Consider the following 6,000-nt stretch of genomic DNA (forward strand, 5'->3'; position numbering starts at 1 on the left):
CCCAGCCACTGCAGGCATCTGGGCAGTGAACCAGCGCATGGGAGCACTAGCACACTTTCTCTGCCCCTCTCCAACAAAACAATTGTGAAAGGTAAAAATATTATTTCAATCCTCTGAAACATTGTTGGCACTCTTAAACTCCTCCAATCATTTCTGATTCTCAATTTATTCCCTTCTCTTCCCCTCTCAAAACTTTATACTCCTAATGCAACCTTCCAAGGTGGTATTTTGAAAACACTGTTTTCATAAGGAGACATTCACAGTACAAGTCAACAGTGACCACCATCTAGTGAGCGTGTATTGCATGGATGCCACTGTACTCATGTCCCTTCCCTTTACAGATGAGAAAACTGAGGCATAGAGGCTACATAACTAATACGTGGACCAGATTCCATTCCAGGAATCTGTTCAATCCACCCCTTCCAGATTCTGGGGAAAGACTCTAGGAGCCACCAGTGTGTCCGAGGGAGTGATGATGGGACAGGGCGGGGGCCCCTCCAGAAACAAAGGTACGAGCTGTGGGCACGAAGACAGGCACAGGAGCATAATTAAGCATCTACGATCCTGACTCCTGCTCTTTGGCCAGGAGTTGGCAAGGGTGTTCAGCCAGCAACTCCCACGCTCCAGCACACGAGAACACTGCCAGGGCCCTGGGCATTCTTGTACAAAGCAGTCAGGGGGAACGTGCAAGCCAGGGGCAGGACCCATTCCCAGGTACACCTGGTCTAGCTTTTCCCATTACAAAACGCCTTGCTCACCACCTTACTTCCTTCCTTTCTGCTCCATTACTCATGCCAACGCCAGGGCTGATTCCTGGTCTCTGGGGTGCTCACACATGGGCTCAGAAGCCCCCCCAGGTGCTGGTCCTACACAGCACCAGCAGCATGTGGGACAGCGGGCTGCACAATGTCACAGAACCATGCTTCTGTGCACTGCCCAGGGATTCCATTTCCGGGCAGGGGGTGGAGGGGAGTTAGAAACAGAGGCCAGAACAAGGCTGCCTTTGAAATGGGAGGACTGGACAGGTAGGCGAGGGCTGCTGGCAGCTTTGCAAGACAATGCCCACCTTCTCCTCTATGACAGGAAATGAAATGAGTGTAGGGTGAAAAAGGAAATCATTCCCACCCCAATACTAGATTAGCCCTGGGCTGGCAGCCACCTGTGAATCGGGGTGATGAAAACCTGAGCCCCTTAGAAGCACAACTCACACCTCAACAGAAAGACTGAAGTTAGAGCCCAAAGTCGCCAGCCAGGAAGGCCTCCCCCCACTGCCCACTCCGAAAGCCACCTTCCGTATCCATGTGGCAAAATAGCTGGCTCCAGTCCAGAGAGTCAAGGGAAGTAGCCGGCACACTTCTAGCTTGCTGTGGCAGAGCAACCATTTTAAAAGCTGCTTGGGGGCAGTCACGCTGTTCCTAGAATAATCAGAGCTGTCTGTCTCACATGAAGTTTTAAAACAATTTTTGTTTTAAATGTGGGGCAGGGGTGGGGGGAGCATTTGGCACAGAAATCGAGGCTCCTGCGTCCCTTATCTGAGGGCCTGGGTTCAAGCCCCAGCTCTGCTCCCGATTCCAGCTTTCTGCTGACGTGCACCCTGGGAGGCAGCAGGTGATGGCTCAAGTACTTGAGTCCCTGCCACCCACATGAGACCCAGATGGAGTTCCAGGCTCTTGGTTTCAGCTTGGCCCAGTTTTTCGGCTATTGTGGACATTTAAAGAGTGAACCAGCTGATAGAAGACTTCTCTCTGTATCTCTTTCAACTGAACGAAACAATAATCAGATTTTCAGAACCCAACAGTCTGATAACTGGAAGTCGGCATCAAGGCATGACCATTTTTGAAGTCCCTGGAAAGCTGGGCATGAATTACAGGGTCTCCCGTGCTCTCCATACCTGCAAAGGAACACTGCAAGCCAGGAGAGATTTTCATGTGCATTTTGTTGAAAATGCTTTAAGCTGTACAGGACTCAAGTTCAAGGAAGCTCAGAGGAATAGGAGCACACGCACAGAGCCCCAAAGGCAGGACTCCAGCCAGCTCTGCTTCCAGCAGCTGCTTAACTCTGAGCCACAAACTCCACTGCCTCAGCTCATGCATCTGTCCAAAGAGATCTTTTTCACACACTTACAGTGCTGTCAATACCCAGAGACACTGCAGAGAAGTCCCTGCCAAATGGTAAAACACTACACGAATGATGCTGAAAGATTACATCTTGTATATTAATTTAACAATGCTCATAACCCCATAGCTAAGGTAGATGTTTATCATTTCCACTTTATGCATGAGAGAACAGTCAAGGAGAAGGTAGGGGGTCAATGCCATTGAGCTAGCAAGCCACGGGTCATCTCAGCTGTGACAGTGCAAGTGGAGAGCACACCATTCACACATCAGGAGCCTTCCCACCAAATTCCTTCCAGTCTCAATTTCCTGCTCTCTTAAATGGGGAGTGGCAGCACCCCTACTTACCTGGAAAGGTTGCCAGGACCCCATGAGATAGCGCAAAAACCCCTGGGCCAGGACAAAGCTTCCCAATTGGAAGCCAGGGAAAGGTAGGATCAGGAAAGGAAGTGAGAGGTCTGAGGGCAGTGATCGTACCGGGAACACCCACGGGTAATTCTGTGGGTGGAAGAGGAGGCAGCCTAGAGCGGTTTAGAAGATGAAAGGGGCAAACCTCAGGGAGAGACTTCAAATGCCTTCCGCCGTCCCAGAGGGCTGGGTTGGGGAGTGGCAGGGAGTCTTCCAACAGCTTTGTGGGTGATGGGAGGTATGCAATTTCAAAACAATCTTTTAGCTCAGACAGAAAATTAACAGTTCTACCACAGCCCCCTCCAATGGTTTTATTTCCTGAAGGTCAAGTGCACAAGCCTGAATGCTACTGTGTTTTTTTGGTTTTTTTTTTTTTTTTTGGACAGGCAGAGTGGACAGTGAGAGAGACAGACAGAGAGAAAGGTCTTCCTTTTGCTGTTGGTTCACCCTCCAATGGCCGCCGCACTGCGCTGATCCGAAGCCAGGAGCCAGGTGCTTCTCCAGGTCTCCCACGGGCTGTAGGGCCCAAGCACTTGGGCCATCCTCCACTGCACTCCTGGGCCACAGCAGAGAGCTGGCCTGGAAGAGGGGCAACAGGGACAGAATCCGGCGCCCCGACCGGGACTAGAACCCGGTGTGCTGGCGCCGCAAGGCAAAGGATTAGCCTAGTGAGCCGCGGCACCGGCCTACTGTGTTCTAAACACTTCATGGTGGAGGTGAGTCTTCCATTGGCGGGATGACATTTCACTTATCCAATGAAAATGAGGCACCTGCCGGACACCTGGCACCCTTCCAGGCATTGAGGATGCAGCCCAGATGCTTCCTAGTTGTGAGAGGTGCACAGGGTGGGTGGAGCGCACCTGCAGCCAGCGAGGCCAGTCGACTGTTATGCTGTTTACCAAGTTCAAACAGTCAGGAGTCAGAACTTAGAGGCGGGTTACTAAGTAAAAGTCGATAGGAAGGGCTCCTTCCCCAACCAGGACATTCGGGAAGAGGCACAAGGAGAAGACGGACGGGTACTGCCAGGGGAGGGCTTCCAGGGCAGGCAGGGAAAGGACCACACCGCTACAAAGGCTGTGGGTGCCTGTCATTAACTTTGCCCACACCCACAGAACGGACAGCAAGAGTGAACCCTAAATTCAGCCATGCACTTTGGGCCACGGTCAGTGTTAGCACAGGTCCAACAGTTGTTACCAACGTGCCACTCTAAGGGCAGCTATGCAGGGGTGGGCTGGAGATATGCGGGAAAACTCTTGTTTCCTAATCTGTAAAAACTTAAATCTCTGTCTAGGATTTGTTGCAGAGGACCCGAGCCTACAGAAGGGACTCTCAGGAGACACGAAGGAATTCCCCTGTTCTTGTCTGGGGAATTCTGACCCCTCTCCAGGAGACGGGGAGGGGAAGGGGAAGGCCTGTGGATCTTCCTTTGTGCCCCATCAGCGGCAGGAAGACAGGCCTCAGAGCCCTGCAGTCAGCAGCTTTGACAAACTCCCCTCTGGTTCCCTCTTTGCTCAGTCAACAGAATTTGATGTTTCAGGCCTGGGTCTGTCAAACACAGTTTCTAGGGGTTCTGTTTGCTTTTTATTTTTAATTAAACCTTATTTGAAAATCGCACAGGTTACCTAGTTACTAGGACAGCAAGTGTGGGCGCTGAAGTGCCCTCTCAGCGGGAGACCCGGTTCCACAATCAGAGGCCGCCAGGTGCCCTTGATGTCTTTTTTTTTTTTTTTTTTTTTTTGACAGGCAGAGTGGAGAGTGAGAGTGAGAGAGACAGAGAGAAAGGTCTTCCTTTTGCCGTTGGGTCACGCTCCAATGGCTGCCGCGGCCGGCGCATCGCACTGATCCGAAGCCAGGAGCCAGGTGCTTCTCCTGGTCTCCCACGGGCTGCAGGACCCAAGGACTTGGGCCATCCTCCACTGCACTCCCTGGCCACAGCAGAGAGCTGGACCGGAAGACGGGCAACCGGGCCAGAATCCAGTGCCCCGACCGGGACTAGAACCCGGTGTGCCGGCCGCAAGGTGGAGGATTAGCCTAGTGAGCAGCGGCGCCGGCCCCTGATGTCCTTAAAAGACGTTCTTAACTCGGTGCCCCCCGGAAAGCCTGCGTGCCATTAGTGCTGGGGCCCTTCCAGCAGGCGGCCAAGGACCTGGCCGTAAGTAGCCGGAATCGGGGCTGGGTGAGGGCTGAGCAAGAGGAGGGTGTTCCAGCTCGCGAGGTCTCCAAGGAGGGCAAATCCCCGGGCTTCCCGTCACCCAGGGTCGAGCCCTTGCCGGCGTCTGGGCTCGCTGTGGGCTCCCGGCTGCTTGGAAAAGTTCCGTGGAGTCTCCCAGCACCTGTGTGTGTACGGCTGCTGGGGGCGAACGATGTCGCCGCAACGCCTTATGCACAAGGCGAGTCCCCTTCGGCGCCGGCCGGGTAAGGGGGCCCCGCGCCAGTGCCCGGCAGCGCGGGCCTCCCAGAACATGCCCCCCTCCGCTCAGTCGGCGCCCCTAACCCCTTACCTGTGTACGGCACCTCCCGGGAGCCACGCTCACTCCCCGGGGGCCGGCCGGGCGCGCCAGGTGCGCCCTTCCCGGAAAGGCCGCGCTCAGGTGGGCGCAGACAATGCCGAACAAAGCCCGCAACGTCCACGCGCCGCGCGCAGTCCCGGCGCCGAGGGCAGAGCGGGCTCCCGGCCCAGGAGCGCGATCGCCAAGCAGCCGCCTCCGCTGAGGCCGCCGAGCGAGCGGGGACCGGGCGCGCGGGGCTGAGACTCACCGCGAGGAGCGCGCGGGCGGGCGCGGGCTCGGCTCGGGCAGGGGGCGCTGCGGCCACGTGCGACACCTGCTGTCTCTGCCCAGAGGCGGGGAGGGGGGAGGCGCTCCTGGGACCCGCGCCCGCCTCGCCCCTAGCGCTTCTCAACAGGGTCGCCAACGAGGCAAGTGCTCACTTCTGCGCGGGCCTCGCAGCCTCCGAGCCGCTCCGCAGGCTTCATGGCTCCGACCCAGGAGAAAGCGTTGATTTGGGCAACGTTTCTGTGTGTCACAGCAACTGCCTTTTGTCTACCTGTGCATCCTATTACTGCGACTGAGTGATGATAAGCAGAGCTTTTGGCCAGCATCCTGTTTAAGGCTACAAAGTGCCTCAGTTTTCTACAAATCAAACTCCACGAAGCAACACAGCACAATGCCCGCCATACTTTATGCAACCAACAAGGCTTTACTGTGCACAGCCGGTCGTTCCCACACTTCATCAAACGTGTAATTGAAACCGACAGACAAGAAAAAAAAATTGTATATTGTTTTTTCATTAAAGGAAGCAAGAAATGTAAGAAGTTGCAAGACATTCTATATTCCACCCAAATGAGACACATCACTGTTACCACCACAGTGGGATGGCCGCCCATCATCCATATTGGAGTGTTGGTTCTGGTCCTGGCCACTCCACTTCCCACCAGGCTTCCTGCTGATGCGCCAGAAAGGCAGATGATGGCCCAGAT

At 54.8% G+C, this 6,000-nt stretch overlaps 1 protein-coding gene across 2 annotated transcripts in view; it reads right to left on the reverse strand.

Annotated features, from left to right (window-relative positions):
- The window catches only part of VWA2 (von Willebrand factor A domain containing 2), a 54,177-nt gene extending 48,859 nt beyond the window's left edge, over nucleotides 1-5,318 (reverse strand). The window contains exon 1 of one of the 2 annotated variants that reach the window (XM_008270543.5): nucleotides 5,024-5,318. The gene's annotated coding sequence lies outside the window, so the exon portion shown is untranslated. The remainder of the gene's footprint in view (nucleotides 1-5,023) is intronic. The other variant, XM_051823659.3, reaches the window with a different exon arrangement.
- Nucleotides 5,319-6,000: the final 682 nt, after the last annotated feature.

This window comes from Oryctolagus cuniculus, chromosome 15 (assembly GCF_051225735.1).
Source record: "Oryctolagus cuniculus isolate XC-2025 breed Fujian yellow rabbit chromosome 15, ASM5122573v1, whole genome shotgun sequence".
Lineage (NCBI taxonomy): Eukaryota > Metazoa > Chordata > Mammalia > Lagomorpha > Leporidae > Oryctolagus > Oryctolagus cuniculus.